Source organism: Dioscorea cayenensis, chromosome 19 (genome assembly GCF_009730915.1).
Source record: "Dioscorea cayenensis subsp. rotundata cultivar TDr96_F1 chromosome 19, TDr96_F1_v2_PseudoChromosome.rev07_lg8_w22 25.fasta, whole genome shotgun sequence".
Classification (NCBI taxonomy): domain Eukaryota; kingdom Viridiplantae; phylum Streptophyta; class Magnoliopsida; order Dioscoreales; family Dioscoreaceae; genus Dioscorea; species Dioscorea cayenensis.
This window is the reverse complement of record NC_052489.1, coordinates 15,219,337-15,240,761: the sequence shown is the minus strand read 5'-3', so window position 1 is coordinate 15,240,761 and position 21,425 is coordinate 15,219,337. Positions and strand designations below refer to the sequence as shown.

General features: G+C 42.5%; 1 non-coding gene across 1 annotated transcript; it reads right to left on the bottom strand.

The window, feature by feature from the left end:
* Positions 1-18,838: 18,838 nt before the first annotated feature.
* On the bottom strand, positions 18,839-18,945 carry LOC120251003. Its single transcript, XR_005533328.1, has one exon. It is a non-coding gene; the product is annotated as a small nucleolar RNA R71 (small nucleolar RNA).
* Positions 18,946-21,425: the final 2,480 nt, after the last annotated feature.

Below are 21,425 nucleotides of genomic sequence, written 5' to 3'. Positions count from 1 at the left end.
TTATTGATGTTTCACATAGCTAAGAAGCGGATTATGTGTTTTTATTCCCTACTCCCTGTGGATTCGATACCCGCTCATCCGGGATTATTACTTCGACAAGCCCATGCACTCGTGGGATATACGCAAGATGACCTTGTCAAAAATCCACAGGCCCATGTGGTCGCCCGATTCCAGCCATATTTAATGCCGATTCAGCCCCGATTTCAGCATTCTTTTCTCCATCTTTTCCCCAACTTGAGAGAGGGTTTCGGCTAGGGTTTTGAGAGGTATTGGCTAAGGTTTTGGAGAGGTTCTACGGCTCCGACATCGTTATTCCTTAGGAAGAAGGTTGGTAGGAGAGCTTCCGTCGAGGCGTATCCTATACCTGACAAGGGAATCCTTGGACGACGAGTAGATGATTTTCCACAAGACCATCGACACGAATATCGAGGGTGTTTCTCTATAGATTCATTGCTTTTACATTCTATTTCTTTGATTGTACTTAGCTCCATGGAGAGCTAAACCCCTAGTGGGTACTTTGGTATTTGTGAACCCTAGGATGTATTTGTTTCATTGAATCTCTTTATTATGCTTTCAATTAATTGATGTTTGTTGTGAGTTCCAAACTTAAATTCTTGATTGTATGAACATTTCCCCTAGAGTGACACTAGGGTTGAGAGTTCTTGTTGGTAACCTTGTGAGTGAGTGACACACCATGAGCGTTAGACAAAGCTAGGTTGGAGAGGGTTGAGAGGGTGAGTCGAGAGGTACAGGAGCGTCCCCTTTTTCCTTCGATGTGATAGATTCTACCTCCGTTGCTCGAGTTCTTTGCGGCCATAATAGAATGAATGGTCTAAGGGATGACCCTCCGCTGGGGCTTAGTTGCGCGTGCAACGGAGTGAAGCGTTGAGGTGATCTTAGTATCTAGCCCTTAATTATGGTTAGGGTCCTTCCACCTCGACCAAAGGGTTAGGTATATAATTAGGAAGAGATTTATCACTTGGAATTCCTAGAGCTCATTGCAACTCTATTCGAGTGGGAGGTTGAGAGGTTATCTAATCTCTCCTCCGAGACATGTATAGAGTTAGCCATAGTTGACTTTAGGTTTGGGACTATGTATTTAAGGATTTCTATGACTCACCATTGCATCAATTAGGAAGCATAATAGAGGGTTCTTGCACTTGGAACGATTGTCCTAGGTGGGGCATTATCCGAGTCCCCGATCTTTATCGATTGCCTTACCTCCTCCTTTAATCGTGCTTTCTTACTTGTTGTTTTTACTTTTGAGAATTGAATCATGGTCACACTTATCACTACTGATCTTTCACATAACTAAGAAGCGGATTAAGTGTTTTTATTCCCTACTCCCTGTGGATTCGATACCCGCTCATCCAGGATTATTACTTCGACAAACCCGTGCACTTGCGGGATATACGCAAGGGGACCTTGTTACTAGGTTTGGAAGAATCTAGACACACTCGGATGACACTTAAATTGGCCAACCAATCCAATAGACGTCGGAGGGGTATGTATCATTGAGGATGTACTTGTCAAATTTGACAAGTACATATTTCCTGTTCAGTTTGTGGTGTTAGATGTGGATGAGGATGTCGAGGTTCCATTGATACTTTGGAGGCCATTCTTCTGCACTTCCAAGGCTCTCATTGACATGGACGGTAAGGAATTGACACTAAAATCTGGGGATGACAAGCTAACATATCGCCTTGCCGAAGCCTTGTGATATTCTCTTGATTTTGATGATACTTTATATTTTCTTGACACTACTGATTGGTTGATTCATGATTATGTGCAGGAATTGTTGTGTTTGGACTCATTGGAGGGGTGGCTAGACAAAGAAACTGAGAATAAAGAAATTTTAGCACTTGGTTTAGAGGACAAGGTGCAACCTAATTTGGGTCTATAAAGAGGATGATCCAAAAGCTCAAGAGGACATGGAGACATCACAAGAAACGCCCCAATGTGAGTGGGGATGAGCATTCACAAAGTAAGGATGACACACATTTTTGTGGTATCAAACTCAATCACTCCCCTCTAACTTGCAAAAATTGTGTTCATCATGCTTTCAAGTTGTAGGTAAAGAATAACTTTTCTTCATGAACCCTCGTGAGGTAAGTGCAAGTATGTCAAGCTTAGTGATGTTAAACAGCTGCTTCTTGGAAGGAAACCCAAGTCTTTACTTCTTTTCTAGGTCTTAGTTTAGTTTTTGAATGAATAAGAGATTTAGCATTGAAGTCTCTAGTTTTATATGCTATTGCTGTATTTTTCTTGTGGATAGTTAGTGCTTTATTGTGATTACCAAAGTTTGAGGTTGTTTGAGCGTGGTTTTATGAGTCTCTGGTCAGATTTTCACTGTATACACAGTCTCTGTATAGTGTTTTGGTGTTGTAGACTTGTTCTACAGAGCATACAGATTTTTCTGAGCAATCTAGAGAAGGCACACGGGACTGTAGCAAAGTACTGTAGCAGCACTGTTCACAGCCGACCGAGAAAATAGGAATTCAGAGAACCCACATGGGCGTGTGAAAATTATCTACGCCCATAATGAAATTTCACATGGGCGTGTGAAAAATCCACATGCCCGTGTGGTCGCCCGATTCCAGCCCTATTTAAAGCTGATTCAGGCCCATTTTCAGCATTCTTTTCTCCATCTTTTCCCCAACTTGAGAGAGGGCTTTTGACAAGATCCCCTTGCTTATATCCCGCAAGTGCACGGGCTTGTCGAAGTAATAATCCCGGGTGAGCGGGGTCGAATCCACAGGGAGTAGGGAGTGAAAATACTTAATTTGATTTTTAGCTATGTGGAATATCAATAGTGATAAGTGTGAAATTGATTCAATTCTCAAAAATAAAAACAACAAGTGAAAGAGCAAAAGTAAGAAGAGGGTAAGGCAATCGATAAAGAATGGGGTACTCGGATAATGCTTCACCTAGGATGATCACTTCAAGTGTAAGAACTCTCTATTATGCTTCCTAATCAATGTAATGGTGAGTCATGGAAATCCTTACATACATAGTCCCAAATCTAAGGTCAACTATGCCTAACTCTATACATGTCCCGGAGGAGAAATCGAACAATCTCAACACCTCGCACTCACATAGAGTTGCAATGAGCTCTAGGGATTCCAAATGATAAATCTCTTCCTAAATATAGACCTACCCCTTTGGTCCAGATGGAAGGTCCCTAGCCACAATTAAGCCCTAGATACTAAGATCCTCTCAATGCTTCACTCCATTGCACGCGCAACTAGGCCCCAGCGGAGGTTCATCCCTTAGACCATTCACTCCATTATGGCTACAAAAAACTCGAGGAACGGAGGTAGAATTTATCACGTTGGAGGGGAAAGGGGACGCTCCTGTACCTCTCGACTCACCCTCTCAACCCTCTCCAACCTAGCTTTGTCTAACGCTAGTGGTGTGTCACTCACTCACAAGGTTACCAACAAGAACTCTCAACCCTAGTGTCACTCTAGGGGAAATGTTCATACAATCAAGCATTCAAGGTTGGAACTCACAATAAACATCAATTTATTGAAAGCATAATAAAGAAGTTCAATGAAACGAATACATCCTAGGGTTCTCAATCATCCAAGTACCCACTAGGGGTTTAGCTCTCCATGGAGCTTAATACAATCAAAGAAACCGAATGTAAAAGCAATGAATCCATAAAAAACCCCATCGATGATTGTGCCGATGGTCTTGTGGAGAGTCCTCTGCTCGTCGTCCAAAGATTCCTTCGTCCGGTATAGGATATACCTCAATCGAAGCTCCCCTACCAACCTTCTTCCTAATGGAATCACGATGTCGGAGCCGTAGAACTTCCCCAAAACCTTGGCTAATACCCCTCGAAACCCTAGCCGAAGTCCTCTCACAAAATGGGGAAAAGATGGAGAAAAGAATACCAAAATCGGGGCTGAATCGGCTTTAAATAGGGCTGGAATCGGGTAACTCCACAGTAATTGCTGCAGTGTTGCTACATTGCTCTGCTACCGTCTTCGACCTGATTAACTTCCCAATTCCATACTTTCATCAGGGTAACGCAAACGGGCACACGTTCACGTTGGAATCACTTTCTCTTTCAATGATGTACATGTTGGTGGATCTCTTGTTCTTATATGCATAAGTCAGAATGCTCGAGTGTGACTGCCTTTGTGCCCCTCCAAATGAAAGTGCTCACTCGAATACGAGGAGGTTGGCACACACTCTAGCATCTCATACCTGACCTATGTCTTCGCGTTTGAACTTTAGCAAGATCTCCTCCAAAATAGGTGCATTATGATCCACATTGGCCTATTTCCTTCATACTCGGCCTCACAACCCTACCTGCATAAAAGTAACATAAAAACACACATATTAATGTAAAAACCTGAGAAAAGTACTGCTCAACATAAGGAATGAACGCTTCGCATTCATATCACACAAGCACTTATCAGCTTTAGCTAGGGTTTTGTGGGGTATTGGCTAAGGTTTTGGAGAGGTTCTACGGCTCCGACATCGTCATTCCTTAGGAAGAAGGTTTGTAGGGGAGCTTCCATAGAGGCGTATCCTATAACGGACGAGGGAATCCATGGACGACGAGTAGAGGATTTTCCACAAGACCATCGACACGACTATCGAGGGGGTTTCTCTATGGATTCATTGCTTTTACATTCTATTTATTTGATTGTACTTAGCTCCATGGAGAGCTAAAACCCTAGTGGGTACTTGGGTATTTGTGAACCCTAGGATGTATTTGTTTCATTGAATCTCTTTATTATGCTTTCAATTAATTGATGTTTATTGTGAGTTCCAACCTTGAATGCTTGATTGTATGAACATTTCCCCTAGAGTGACACTAGGGTTGAGAGTTCTTGTTGGTAACCTTGTGAGTGAGTGACACACCATGAGCGTTAGACAAAGCTAGGTTGGAGAGGGTTGAGAGGGTGAGTCGAGAGGTACAGGAGCGTCCCCTTTTTCCTTCGATGTGATAGATTCTACCTCCGTTGCTCGAGTTCTTTGCGGCCATAATAGAATGAATGGTCTAAGGGATGACCCTCCGCTGGGGCTTAGTTGCGCGTGCAACGGAGTGAAGCGTTGAGGTGATCTTAGTATCTAGCCCTTAATTATGGTTAGGGTCCTTCCACCTCGACCAAAGGGTTAGGTATATAATTAGGAAGAGATTTATCACTTGGAATTCCTAGAGCTCATTGCAACTCTATTCGAGTGGGAGGTTGAGAGGTTATCTAATCTCTCCTCCGAGACATGTATAGAGTTAGCCATAGTTGACTTTAGGTTTGGGACTATGTATTTAAGGATTTCTATGACTCACCATTGCATCAATTAGGAAGCATAATAGAGGGTTCTTGCACTTGGAACGATTGTCCTAGGTGGGGCATTATCCGAGTCCCCGATCTTTATCGATTGCCTTACCTCCTCCTTTAATCGTGCTTTCTTACTTGTTGTTTTTACTTTTGAGAATTGAATCATGGTCACACTTATCACTACTGATCTTTCACATAACTAAGAAGCGGATTAAGTGTTTTTATTCCCTACTCCCTGTGGATTCGATACCCGCTCATCCAGGATTATTACTTCGACAAACCCGTGCACTTGCGGGATATACGCAAGGGGACCTTGTTACTAGGTTTGGAAGAATCTAGACACACTCGGATGACACTTAAATTGGCCAACCAATCCAATAGACGTCGGAGGGGTATGTATCATTGAGGATGTACTTGTCAAATTTGACAAGTACATATTTCCTGTTCAGTTTGTGGTGTTAGATGTGGATGAGGATGTCGAGGTTCCATTGATACTTTGGAGGCCATTCTTCTGCACTTCCAAGGCTCTCATTGACATGGACGGTAAGGAATTGACACTAAAATCTGGGGATGACAAGCTAACATATCGCCTTGCCGAAGCCTTGTGATATTCTCTTGATTTTGATGATACTTTATATTTTCTTGACACTACTGATTGGTTGATTCATGATTATGTGCAGGAATTGTTGTGTTTGGACTCATTGGAGGGGTGGCTAGACAAAGAAACTGAGAATAAAGAAATTTTAGCACTTGGTTTAGAGGACAAGGTGCAACCTAATTTGGGTCTATAAAGAGGATGATCCAAAAGCTCAAGAGGACATGGAGACATCACAAGAAACGCCCCAATGTGAGTGGGGATGAGCATTCACAAAGTAAGGATGACACACATTTTTGTGGTATCAAACTCAATCACTCCCCTCTAACTTGCAAAAATTGTGTTCATCATGCTTTCAAGTTGTAGGTAAAGAATAACTTTTCTTCATGAACCCTCGTGAGGTAAGTGCAAGTATGTCAAGCTTAGTGATGTTAAACAGCTGCTTCTTGGAAGGAAACCCAAGTCTTTACTTCTTTTCTAGGTCTTAGTTTAGTTTTTGAATGAATAAGAGATTTAGCATTGAAGTCTCTAGTTTTATATGCTATTGCTGTATTTTTCTTGTGGATAGTTAGTGCTTTATTGTGATTACCAAAGTTTGAGGTTGTTTGAGCGTGGTTTTATGAGTCTCTGGTCAGATTTTCACTGTATACACAGTCTCTGTATAGTGTTTTGGTGTTGTAGACTTGTTCTACAGAGCATACAGATTTTTCTGAGCAATCTAGAGAAGGCACACGGGACTGTAGCAAAGTACTGTAGCAGCACTGTTCACAGCCGACCGAGAAAATAGGAATTCAGAGAACCCACATGGGCGTGTGAAAATTATCTACGCCCATAATGAAATTTCACATGGGCGTGTGAAAAATCCACATGCCCGTGTGGTCGCCCGATTCCAGCCCTATTTAAAGCTGATTCAGGCCCATTTTCAGCATTCTTTTCTCCATCTTTTCCCCAACTTGAGAGAGGGCTTTTGACAAGATCCCCTTGCTTATATCCCGCAAGTGCACGGGCTTGTCGAAGTAATAATCCCGGGTGAGCGGGGTCGAATCCACAGGGAGTAGGGAGTGAAAATACTTAATTTGATTTTTAGCTATGTGGAATATCAATAGTGATAAGTGTGAAATTGATTCAATTCTCAAAAATAAAAACAACAAGTGAAAGAGCAAAAGTAAGAAGAGGGTAAGGCAATCGATAAAGAATGGGGTACTCGGATAATGCTTCACCTAGGATGATCACTTCAAGTGTAAGAACTCTCTATTATGCTTCCTAATCAATGTAATGGTGAGTCATGGAAATCCTTACATACATAGTCCCAAATCTAAGGTCAACTATGCCTAACTCTATACATGTCCCGGAGGAGAAATCGAACAATCTCAACACCTCGCACTCACATAGAGTTGCAATGAGCTCTAGGGATTCCAAATGATAAATCTCTTCCTAAATATAGACCTACCCCTTTGGTCCAGATGGAAGGTCCCTAGCCACAATTAAGCCCTAGATACTAAGATCCTCTCAATGCTTCACTCCATTGCACGCGCAACTAGGCCCCAGCGGAGGTTCATCCCTTAGACCATTCACTCCATTATGGCTACAAAAAACTCGAGGAACGGAGGTAGAATTTATCACGTTGGAGGGGAAAGGGGACGCTCCTGTACCTCTCGACTCACCCTCTCAACCCTCTCCAACCTAGCTTTGTCTAACGCTAGTGGTGTGTCACTCACTCACAAGGTTACCAACAAGAACTCTCAACCCTAGTGTCACTCTAGGGGAAATGTTCATACAATCAAGCATTCAAGGTTGGAACTCACAATAAACATCAATTTATTGAAAGCATAATAAAGAAGTTCAATGAAACGAATACATCCTAGGGTTCTCAATCATCCAAGTACCCACTAGGGGTTTAGCTCTCCATGGAGCTTAATACAATCAAAGAAACCGAATGTAAAAGCAATGAATCCATAAAAAACCCCATCGATGATTGTGCCGATGGTCTTGTGGAGAGTCCTCTGCTCGTCGTCCAAAGATTCCTTCGTCCGGTATAGGATATACCTCAATCGAAGCTCCCCTACCAACCTTCTTCCTAATGGAATCACGATGTCGGAGCCGTAGAACTTCCCCAAAACCTTGGCTAATACCCCTCGAAACCCTAGCCGAAGTCCTCTCACAAAATGGGGAAAAGATGGAGAAAAGAATACCAAAATCGGGGCTGAATCGGCTTTAAATAGGGCTGGAATCGGGTAACTCCACAGTAATTGCTGCAGTGTTGCTACATTGCTCTGCTACCGTCTTCGACCTGATTAACTTCCCAATTCCATACTTTCATCAGGGTAACGCAAACGGGCACACGTTCACGTTGGAATCACTTTCTCTTTCAATGATGTACATGTTGGTGGATCTCTTGTTCTTATATGCATAAGTCAGAATGCTCGAGTGTGACTGCCTTTGTGCCCCTCCAAATGAAAGTGCTCACTCGAATACGAGGAGGTTGGCACACACTCTAGCATCTCATACCTGACCTATGTCTTCGCGTTTGAACTTTAGCAAGATCTCCTCCAAAATAGGTGCATTATGATCCACATTGGCCTATTTCCTTCATACTCGGCCTCACAACCCTACCTGCATAAAAGTAACATAAAAACACACATATTAATGTAAAAACCTGAGAAAAGTACTGCTCAACATAAGGAATGAACGCTTCGCATTCATATCACACAAGCACTTATCAGCTTTAGCTAGGGTTTTGTGGGGTATTGGCTAAGGTTTTGGAGAGGTTCTACGGCTCCGACATCGTCATTCCTTAGGAAGAAGGTTTGTAGGGGAGCTTCCATAGAGGCGTATCCTATAACGGACGAGGGAATCCATGGACGACGAGTAGAGGATTTTCCACAAGACCATCGACACGACTATCGAGGGGGTTTCTCTATGGATTCATTGCTTTTACATTCTATTTATTTGATTGTACTTAGCTCCATGGAGAGCTAAAACCCTAGTGGGTACTTGGGTATTTGTGAACCCTAGGATGTATTTGTTTCATTGAATCTCTTTATTATGCTTTCAATTAATTGATGTTTATTGTGAGTTCCAACCTTGAATGCTTGATTGTATGAACATGGTGAGAGATCCGCAAGCGCACGGGTCGTCAAGTAATACCTCTCGTGCGAGCACGAGAGGGTCGTATTCCCAGGGCCCAAGGAGCTACTATTACTTCCCTTTCGTCTATTTCCTAGCCTAACACTTCGAAAGATGAATACTAATTCTAAAAAAGAGAAAGAATTAACTACAATGAAATCCGGGGTACTACTACACACAATACGAACTCAAGGGAGAATCAAACACTGAAGGGAGTGATTTGGACAACGAGTCCCCCTAGGGTTGTCATTAAGTCCTGAACTTAGGATGAAATGTGAGATGGTAGTTGGGCCAAGAGACTCCAAAATTAGCTCAACCCGATGGTCACGTCAATTGAACCCTAATCACATACAAGTATTGGGTCAGAATCGCTTCCGCCCAAATTCTCTTATGATTGCATTACACTCAGGGAAATCTCTAAATAGGGTCGATACTCAAACTAGGTCCAACCCTAATTGCTGGAGGGGTACAAAATACCCGATGGTCACGGTGTATTTGTACATGGATCCCTTCCAAGCCAAGTGTGTCTAGTACAAGGGCGATGGTCACGCAACTAAGTACAACCTAGAAGTTGAAATACAGAGTTCTCATGCAAATCAACACATCAAAGTACACAAGACTTGAACCACAAACTACAAGTTTCCATAAAAGAAATACAACATCCAACAATACATCAATAAAGATGATCATCCAAATTACAAACAATCAACCCTAGAGTTCATCATATCCAAATCACAAATAAGTTAGTGCCTCAGGAAAGAGGACCACTCATACAAATCCAAGGAACAAATAAAGAAGAAAAGAAGTAAGAACTACTCCCTCTAGCTTTAGATCCCCTTAGATGGTGAAGATCTTGAAGATTTGAAGAGATCTCCCCTCAAATGATACTTTTGATGCCTAGGATCTTCTCCCTATCTTCTCCTTCAAAGTTTGTCTCCCTCTTGGTGAAGCCTTGCGCAGTAGATCGCCGGTGGGAAGAGTGGGGCGGCGGCCCTAGAGGCCCAAGAGAAAAACTCCCCCAAAAAGCTCTCCCTTTGCACTAGAAAATCATGTTCTATTTAAATCCCGTCAGTCCATGCGGGCTCCATGCGGGCGCATGGAGCCCGTGAAGCTCACAGCCAAATGCCCAAAAAACATGTCGGTGCTACAGTACTCAGATACAGTAATTTTGCTACAGTATTTCCAGCAAACCTCCCAGCCAAATGCCCGCAGCAAGAACAATGACCTGCTACAGTGCCGCTGCAGTGCCGGGACCCCAAAAAAGCCGTTTTTGATGTCGAATTCATCCGATTTGCATTTTTGAGCATCGTTTGACTCATTTAAGACCTGCAACACCGAAATAACAAATTTAGACATAAAACGGGCATCAATTCGTTAACATGTTCACAAATAATACACGATTAATACATATAAAATACATACATTTAGGCGTTTATCAAATATCCCCACACCTAAGCGTTTGCTTGTCCCCAAGCAAACACACATGAAAGAATAAGGGCAAAATGATAAACTACTAAATGTACGACCTCTAGCTCAAATAGTGAAAAACCCCACAGGCACAGTTGAAATGAATTCAAGAAAATGAGTTGTACAATATCCGACTCAGTAGAGATAGTCATGATTCCTTTAGAGTGCTTTCCCCGTGAGTGTGTGTATGCTTCATCCCTCGCTCTCCCCATTCACACCACGTTCAATGACTACCGGTGTTAGAAATGTTAAAGACACCCTCAATAGTAGGTCAAGAGTTCCTTCGGTCCACATTCAACACTTTAATATCTCAGTGAATGCATGATTGAGTCCAGGAGAACAAATATTTCTCTTTTTTCATTTCATATCGAGTCCGCCTAACGTAGACTGTACAAAATATTTTATAATCTTTCAGAAGGATGCACATGCTGATTAGGCACAAGAGCCACCCAACCTACTTGATTACAGTCTACATAGACGCATTCATGCCAAATTAGCAGAGGAATACTGACATAGACTCATTTTTATTTATTTTTTTCAAATTTTCTCTCTTTTGTTTTTTTTTTCTAAGATAACAAATATATACATGTCTCCTGAGCACCTTCATGCAAAACTTCACTTAGGGATAAAGCAAAATGAACAAAAGAACCAAAAGCTCTTAAAAGACCATTGAGGGATGAATTTACCATTCTAACACTTTAAATCAAAGCAGTGGGTTAGCGGGGGTAGACAAGGTAGAAACACTGTGTCAAAGCTATGAAGAAAGCACTAGAAAGAAAAACATGACTTCCTTATAGCACAAATAACCTTACAACTTATTACTATCATTCATTCAAACCAGGAGGTTCCTAACAATAAATCATAGCTATCACTGGTGAAGTAAGCATGCAAATAACCCATCCCCACACCTAGAATCGTACATTGCCCTCAATGTACACTAATCAGTAGAACATGGTGTAGAATTCATAATAATTAAATAAAGCATGAAAGGGAAGGGTAAAAAGATTGCCCCATTTGTTTAATGAAGATTGTGCAATACATGCATGAACAAGAGGTAGGTTGAATTCTTGAAGGGTGGTGAGAATGAAGCTCATATCCTGATAGTCCTGCACATGTCAAAAAAGAATAGTTCATCTCACCAAGGAATATGTAGGGAGCACACACAAACAAAAACTCTAAAAAGCTATGAAAACAAAAGTCCATGCAAGTTCTTTGTTCAATTAAGATCATGATGTCTAAATCTCTCTAGTGCAAGTGTTTCTAGGGGTTTTCAAGGATGCTACAAGTGTCAAACAAATTCAAGATAAGAAACATTCAAAAGTTACTGTAGCACAGACTGAAATTTGGCAAGAATTTCCCCAGATTTTGAAGCCCAAAAAATTTACAAACCATGGATAAAAATTTAAATAAATTAAGGATCAAACAACCATACAACATTCCTCATGGTTTAAAGTAAGATATGCATGCACAATCAAGAAGAAGAGGCAAGGTTGCTCCAAAACAAAAACTAGGGCTTCAAAGCTTGAATCGATGAAGATCGGTGAAATAGATGGTAAAACTTCAATTAATCCACAAGATCTAAGGTGGAAGAGGTAGGAGAGGAGTGAAGAGGAAGAAAAATGAAGAAAAATGGTGAAATAATGAAAGAAAACGGATGAAAAACGAGTGAGAACAAGGGAGAGAAAGGTGGCTACATAAGGCTGGAAATTTCAGCCCGCAAGCCATACGGGCTCCATGCGGGCGCATGGAGCCCGTGAGGATTTCTGTCCTTCTCTAGCCCATGAGGCTGTAAGCCTCACGGGCGCATGGCACCCGTGAGGCCCCTGGGGAGCAGAAAAATGGTCCATACGGGCCGTATACAGCCCGTATGGACCTGTAAAAATAAAATTTTGGCATAGCTCCCATGTAACTTAGAACAAAACTAGTTTACAACATCTACAACATGAAAACATGCATTGAAACACAATCAAACAACGCTCATCCACTAGATAAGACTCACAAATATAAGATAAGCACGGACCATTCAAACAAACAAACATACGAACATAACACAACAATAAACACAACTAATTAAACTCAACAAGAAACTAGAATACTGAAAAAAATGGAAAAAAACAAAAGGATTTGAAACTTGGGTTGCCTCCCAAGAAGCGCTTTGTTTAACATCATTAGCTCGACGTACCTTTTATCTTACCTTAGGGAGGCTTGAAGACGGTGTATTCATCCCGGCTAGAATTGGCATAGGAACTACCAAGAAAAAAATAAATTGTACCTTCGGGATGGTGTCAAGTTGAAGGCCAAGCACAAGTTACCTTTTTGGCCTCCAAGGAAAAAAAGCTTGGGCGGGAGTTGTGCAATTTAAGCTTGGGCGGATCCTTAGATGGTTTGAACCTCCTCCCCTCTTCTTCTTTGGTCCCGACAAAAATTCCTTTCAGTATGCCACCACAAAGTTGCTTGGGCTTCCGGGGAAAAAAAGGTTCGGTCGAGAATTGTTCAAGCTTGGCATGGGCGGGTCCTTGGATGGCTTCAACCTCCTACCCGAATTTTTCTTCCTCGACCATTGTCAAATTGCCTTGAACTACCCATAACCATTGTTTGGGTCTCTAAGGGAACAAGTTTGGTTGAGAACTTGTCAAGCCTTGCATGGGTGGATTAATTGAGGGCTTCAACATCCTATCCACAATTTTTTTTCTCAACCATGGTTTGATAAACTTCAATGGCCCATAAAGTTTGCTTGGGCGCCAAGGAAAAAAATCTTTGGTTGGGGAATTGTCCAAGCCTCGGCATTGGTGGGTTCAACGATGATCTTAGCTTAGTACCCACATCTTCGAATACAATTCCCGGAATTTTTGTTTTTTTGCACTTGACTAAAAATTGATGGGTAGATGGAAAAAAATCAATGTTGAGGCAAGTAGTATCTTCAAATGTGGTCGATGGAGTTTCTTCTACTTCCTCACATGTTTCTATGGCCATGATGTCATCCTCCCCTTTTTCTTCTTCAATTCCCCATTGAGGTGGAACTTCTATCATTTGCTCAAAAGGTATTAATGATACATCATTTGCTTCTTCAACCTCCAACACCTCAATATTGGTTTCCCCCTCAATTTTACTATTATCCTCTTTATTCCTTGTGCCATTCTCGAGATAGGGCTTCAATAGATGGTGGCAATTTGCTCAATTCTTTGGAAGACTCTCCTATCTTGTTCACCAAATCTTCAAAAAGATAATCCGACATTAGAAATTGTAGTATTCATGGCTTTAAATTCAGACATCGGTTTGCATCATGAATCTTGCGAACACATCTTGCGTATTGAATCCCCATTCATTAAGTGGCTTAGTATGAACGATCGGAGGGACGATAATGCCACGAATCTTGAGGGGAGGGTTCTTGTAGCAATCCCTGGTGAGGGTACTCCCATTGTTGAGTATGATCATGTGCCGAAAAGTGCGGGTGTCCTCCCCAATATGGATTATAAACATCATTGTACTGATTGCTATGGCTTGCTCTCTTGGCATCCAATTCTTCCATTTGCTTTCCAAGTGCATAAATTTTAGCGGCCAATAATCTTTCTTGAAACTCCATGGCCGGATCGCTTCGGTGTGCTCTCATGGCACTTAATTCTTCCATCTCATTTTCAAGCGCATACATTTTGGCCGCCAATAATTTTTCTTCGAAGTCCATGGCCCTGTGTAATAAAAAGAATAAAACTAACAATAGTAAGCTATCAAAGAAAAGATAAAAGAAACAAAATAAATATTTACAAAGATAGATATTTACAACAACAAAGATAAATGACTAGACCAATAGACTACAGGTTTTCCTAGTATTCCTTGTGTCCCCGGCAACGGCGCCAAAAACTTGGTGAGAGATCCGCAAGCGCACAGGTCGTCAAATAATACCTCTCGTGCAAGCACGAGAGGGTCGTATTCCCAGGGCCCAAGGAGCTACTATTACTTCCCTTTTGTCTATTTCCTAGCCTAACACTTCGAAAGATGAATACTAATTCTAAAAAAGAGAAAGAATTAACTACAATGAAATCCGGGGTACTACTACACACAATACGAACTCAAGGGAGAATCAAACACTGAAGGGAGTGATTTGGACAACGAGTCCCCTGATAAGTGTCTAAATGTAGGTGTTTTCATATATATATCGTATGCACTTTGCATGTATTTTGTGAGGTTTAATGCCCGTTTCGCGCTTAATCGTCTATTATTTGCTTTGTAGGGCATATGGAAGCCATGGAGAACAAGAAGATATCATTTTGGCAAAAAGAGAAGAAAACAGGAATTTCATACTACCCCCATACTACCCAGTATGGGGGCCGTATGCACTGTAGCAGCGGATTGATTTGGTGTTCTATCCAGATTTCCATACTACCCAGTATACGGGGCCGTATGGAGGCCGTATGCACCCCGTATGGAACGCGAATCTAGGGTTTCTGAGTACTATACGACCCCCATACGACCCCTATACGGCCCGTATGCCTCGGGGAGTATATATACTCACTTTTAGGGCTGATTAGAGGACTTTTTGCTGGCCGACTTTTGGGAGATCATTTGGGAGATTTTGGGCGACCTTGGGGAAGAGAAGAAGGGCAAGAAAGCTAGAAGATCATTCAAGCCCAAGGTCCAAGGCTCTCAAGGCAAGAAGGCAACATCATTCAAAGGGGAGATCGATCACGACTTGAAGGAAGGAGAACCGCGGCTAGAGGAAGCGTCATTCGGCATTCCTTTGGCGGGGGAAGCGTCATTCGGCATATTCTCGCCTCATCCTTCACCATTTCATCTAGGGAGTGTCATACTATGTCTTTGTTTCATGTTTTGCTTGATTGTATGCTTTGTTATGAGATGATGACACACTAGATCCCCAAGGCCACCGGGTGTTGGTGAACCTTGGGGGGTTTTATCATGTATTTTGGATGATTACTTGTTAATTCTATGCTTGGGTATTTTTGAGATCTAATCCATTGTTTTCATGCTAAGTGTTACACCAAGGAGAAATCCGTAGCTCTTTTATGAATGATGCATGTAGATGTGACTTGCTCGCATGTATTAGGTCATGAATGGATTAGAAGGGGATACTTGTATCATCACGCCGAGAAATCGGGTGTTTGGTAGCCCTCCATGTAGGTTTAATCCGAAGAAGAGTAGGTTTATTCCTAAGCGAGATTTCCTTGTACTTAATGCAATCGTAGGAATGTAGATTTGGAAGAAATTCCTATCTATGTTCATATGGGATTAGGGTTCAATCGCCGAGAAATTGGGGTTGTTCTAATCTTGGAATCTCATGGTCCAATTTACCCTTGCATCTTTAAATCATCATCCATGTTGCATGATAACCCCTCAAGGGGATCAACATCCATAGGCCTTTGCACTTCATTGATTCTCTTGCTTGCTTATTGCTAGTTCTCTCTAATTTGCTAGCAAATCTTGTGTTTAGTTTTATTTGTATTTAGTAGAGTAAATCCATCACTTAAGATCTTAGGCTAGATAATAGCTCGAGAAGGAGTAATAGGAGATCCTTAGCCCCGTGGAATACGATCCTCGTGTCTTTGCACGAGGTATTACTTGGCGATCCCGTACACTTGCGGGGAAGCGACCATCCCCCTAGGGTTGTCATTAAGTCCTGAACTTAGGATGAAATGTGAGATGGTAGTTGGGCCAAGAGACTCCAAAATTAGCTCAACCCGATGGTCACGGCAATTGAACCCTAATCCCATACAAGTATTGGGTCAGAATCGCTTCCGCCCAAATCCTCGTATGATTGCAATACACTCAGGGAAATCTCTAATCATGGTCGATACTCAAACTAGGTCAAGGGGTACAAAATACCTGATGGTCACGGTGTATTTGTACATGGATCCCTTCCAAGCCAAGTGTGTCTAGTACAAGGGCGATGGTCACACAACCAAGTACAACCTAGAAGTTGAAATACAGAGTTCTCATGCAAATCAACACATCAAAGTACACAAGACTTGAACCACAAACTACAAGTTTCCATAAAAGAAATACAACATCCAACAATACATCAATAAAGATGATCATCCAAATTACAAACAATCAACCCTAGAGTTCATCATATCCAAATCACAAATAAGTTAGTGCCTCAGGAAAGAGGACCACTCATACAAATCCAAGGAACAAATAAAGAAGAAAAGAAGTAAGAACTACTCCCTCTAGCTTTAGATCCCCTTAGATGGTGAAGATCTTGAAGATTTGAAGAGATCTCCCCTCAAATGATACTTTTGATGCCTAGGATCTTCTCCCTATCTTCTCCTTCAAAGTTTGTCTCCCTCTTGGTGAAGCCTTGTGCAGTAGATCGCCGGTGGGAAGAGTGGGGCGGAGGCCCTAGAGACCCAAGAGAAAAACTCCCCCAAAAAGCTCTCCCTTTGCGCTAGAAAATCATGTTCTATTTAAATCCCGTCAGTCCATGCGGGCTCCATGAGGGCGCATGGAGCCCGTGAAGTTCACAGCCAAATGCCCAGAAGACATGTCGGTGCTACAGTACTCAGAGACAGTAATTTTGCTACAGTATTATGCTACAGTATTCTGCTACAGTCCCGAGACTTGAGAATTTCCAGCAAACCTCACGGGCATCCATGCGGGCGCATGGAGCCCGTAAAACTCCCAGCCAAATGCCCGCAGCAAGAACAATAACCTGCTACAGTGCCGCTTCAGTGCCGGGACCCCAAAAATGCCGTTTTTGATGTCGAATTCATCCGATTTGCATTTTTGAGCATCGTTTGACTCATTTAAGACCTGCAACACCGAAATAACCAATTTAGACATAAAATGGGCATCAATTCGTTAACATGTTCACAAATAATACACGATTAATACATATAAAATATATACATTTAGGCGTTTATCAGAACATTTCCCCTAGAGTGACACTAAGGTTGAGAGTTCTTGTTGGTAACCTTGTGAGTGAGTGACACACCACGAGCGTTAGATAAAGCTAGGTTGAAGAGGGTTGAGAGGGTGAGTTGAGAGGTACAGGAGCGTCCCCTTTCCCCTTCGACGTGATAGATTCTACCTCCGTTCCTCGAGTTCTTTGCGGCAATAATAGAGTGAATGGTCTAAGGAATGACCCTCCGCTGGGGCTTAGATGTGCGTGCAACGGAGTGAAGCGTTGAGGCGATCTTAGTATCTAGGGCTTAATCGTGGTTAGGGACCTTCCACCTGGACCAAAGGGTTAGGTCTATAATTAGGAAGAGATTTATCACTTGGAATCCCTAGAGCTCATTGCAACTCTATGCGAGTGCGAGGTTGAGAGGTTATTTAATCTCTCCTCCGGGACATGTATAGAGTTACGCATAGTTGACCTTAGATTTGGGACTGTGTAATTAAGGATTTGCATGACTCACCATTGCATTGATTAGGAAGCATAATAGAGGGTTCTTGCACTTGAAACAATTATCCTAGGTGGAGCATTATCCGAGTACCCCATCTTTATCGATTACCTTACCTCCTCCTTTACTCGTGCTCTCTTACTTGTTGCTTTTATTTTTGAGAATTAAATCATTGTCACACTTATCACTATTGATCTTTCACATAGCTAAGAAGCGGATTAAGTGTTTTTATTCCCTACTCCCTGTGGATTCGATACCCGCTCGTCCGGGATTATTACTTCGACGAACCCGTGCACTTGCGGGATATACGCAAATGGACCTTGTCAAGTTTTTGGCGCCGTTGCCAGGGAGTAGGCGTTTAGAGATACTGTACACTTTGTTTTCTTAGCTATTTCACCATACATTCTATTTCATATCTTCGTATTCTATCATCGTTCTGATTTCTTTTTCTTTCTTTTTGGGTGCAGCTCCAGGTTATGACCCGAGGGAATCCGTCAATATTGATTGAAGGAGATCCTGAGCTTGAACATACACTTAGAAGAAAACGGAAAGAGCCTGTGCAAGAATAGTCTAATTTAGCTGATTTGGAAGTCGAAGGATCTGAAAACATGGCAGAACAGAACGAGCAACAGCAGACATTATCTGATTATGCCAGACCTTCAGTGTTGGGGACGCAATCGAGTATTGTGTGTCCCTCGATTACAGCTCAGAACTTTGAGTTGAAGCCGGCATTCATCCACATGTTGCAGCAATCCGCACAGTTCAACGGTTTGGCCGATGAGGATCCAAATAGTCATATAGACAGTTTTCTCGATGTGTATGATATGCTGAAGATAAATGGAGTGACAGATGATGCCATCAAGTTGAGAGCCTTCCCATTTTCCCTAAAAGGGAGAGCGAAGCAGTGGCTACACTCATTACCTAGATCATCGATTATCACATGGGAGGAGATGGTAGAAGCTTTTCTTGCTCGTTATTTCCCTCCTGGAAAATCAGCAAAGCTTAGGAATGAGATCTCATCCTTTGTTCAGTTGGAATTGGAGTCTCTATTTGAGACATGGGAAAGGTTCAAGGAGCTCCTGAGAAAGTGCCCGCAACACGGATTCCCGGAGTGGATGATTATTCAGACCTTTTACAATGGTTTGAATCTGAGTACAAGGCAACTCTTGGATGCGGTAGCAGGAGGTACCTTAGGTAGAAAGACCGCTGATGAGGCCCGTCAGTTAATTGAAGAAATGGGGTTAAATAGCTACCAATGGAATGCTAGGGAGAAGAAAAAAGTGGCCGGTCTCCATGAAATAGATGCGGTAACTTCATTGGCGGCTCAAGTGAAAAATTTGAGTAAGAAGTTAGATCTTCTAACTTCAAATAGAGTGTCGGCCGTGACTAATTGCACCGGGTGTGGTGGAGGACATGCTCTCTCCGATTGCCCGATATCTATCGGTGATGTTTCTTCGGTGGAGAACGTTGATTTTGAAGGTAATGGCATGAGACCTCAAGGAAACCCATATAGCAATACCTACAATTGGGTTGGAAGAATCATCCCAATTTCTCATGGAGTAATCAGAGTCCACAAAAGGCGAATGAATGACTTAGAGAAGCACTTGACTAGATTTGTGCAATCTACAAATACAAGGTTTGAATCAGTCGAGGCTACACTTCGCAACCACACCACCTCTTTGCATAACCTTGAAAATCAGGTGGGGCAAATTGCAAAGTCTCTTTCTGAAATGCCACATGGAAGCGTGCCGAGCAATACAGAGACGAAACCTAGAGAGCATGTGAAGGCGATCACTTTGAGAAGTGGTCGTGAGGTTGAAGGTAGGCTTCCAAGTGAGAAGCCAAAAGAACACGCACCCGAGGTTATAGAGGTAGAAGAGGGGACAAGCAAAGAGAAAGAGGTGGCACCCCCACCTTTCAAGCCAAGAATCCCTTATCCCTCTAGATTGAAAAATGACGAAGGGGATGAACAGTACAAGAAGTTCCTGAGTTTGTTCAAACAACTCCACATCAATATTCCTTTTGTTGAGGCATTGGCCCAAATGCCTAAGTATGCAAAGTTCTTGAAATACTTGTTGACTAACAAGAGGAAGTTGGAGGAAAGTGCTTCAGTGATTTTGGATGCTTCATGCTCAGCGGTATTGCAAAAGAATATGCCGAACAAGAAGAAAGACCCGGGAAGCTTCATCATTCCGTGTAATATTGGCAATCTAGGTGAGGAAAAGGCATTGGCGGATTCAGGAGCCAGTATCAACGTTATGCCATACACCTTATTTCAAAAGCTAGGCTTGGGCGAGCCTAGGCCTACTCGGATGACTTTACAACTAGCGGACAAAAGAGTGCGACATCCGAGAGGCATCATTGAAGATGTGCTTGTCAAGGTGGACAAGTACATTTTTCTGGTTGACTTTGTAGTGCTGGACGTCGACAAGGATACAGATGTACCTTTGATACTTGGGAGGCCGTTCTTGCGCACTTCCAAAGCATTGATTGATATGGACGGCGGAGAGCTCACATTGAGAGTTGGAGATGACAAGCTCACATACCGCCTTGCTGAAGCCATGTGGCATTCTCTTGATTTCGATGATACTTTATGCTTTCTAGACACTACTGATGAGATTATTGATGAATACATGCAGGAAATGTTCAATCCGGATCCGTATGAAAGTTTGTTCGACCAAGAGGAGGGACATGAAGATGTAATGATGCTTGGATTGACGGAAGAAGTACCATCTACCCCGGGGATCCAAAAGAAGGTGCTCTGGAAAATGAAGAGGGGTAGGAGACGCCACCGAAAATACTCCAAGGCTGTTGGAGACATCCGTGAATGGAAGGAGTTGAATGAATCATTGCTAGGTGGTCCCAAGCCCGATAATACACCCTCTACTTTCAATAGATTGTGCACATCATGCTTTCAAGTCATGGGTAAGAGGGCAACCTTGATCTATGAACCCCCATGAGGTAAGACAAGGTACGTCAAGTTTAGTGACGTTAAACAAGCTCTTCTTGGGAGGCAACCCAAGTGTTTACTGTTTTTCTTAGTTGAATAATGTGGTTTTTTGCATGAATAAATTGTGGAGTGTTGGTGTCTTGATTTTTAGATGCTTAAGCTGTGATTTCATTGTGGATTTTTAAAGTCATCATGTGTTTTGATGTGGAATTGGCAAAGTTTGGTCGTTTGAGCTCTAATTCATATTTTTCACTGGTAAAATTTGCATAATAGGGCAGGCTCTGAGTGTGTAAACATGTTCAGAGATTTTCTGCAGAGCCTGGACGTTTTTCTAAGGCATCCAGTGAAAACGCATGGGCGTGTGGAATTTTCCCACGCCCGTGTATATGTATTGCGAGCTCATCCAGAGAAGGCACAGGGGCGTGCGGCTGCCCCTGTGAACGACCATGCGACTGTCACACGCCCGTGGGTAATTTCCGCACGAGCGTGTGAATTCTTGCAGAGTTGCGGGGATTATCCCGAGAGCACACACGGGCGTGGACTCGCCCCTGTGGGCGACCTTGTGAACCACACACGGGCGTGGGTAATTTTCACACGCCGGTGTGAAACTCTACAAAGGAGTTCTCTCCATCCCG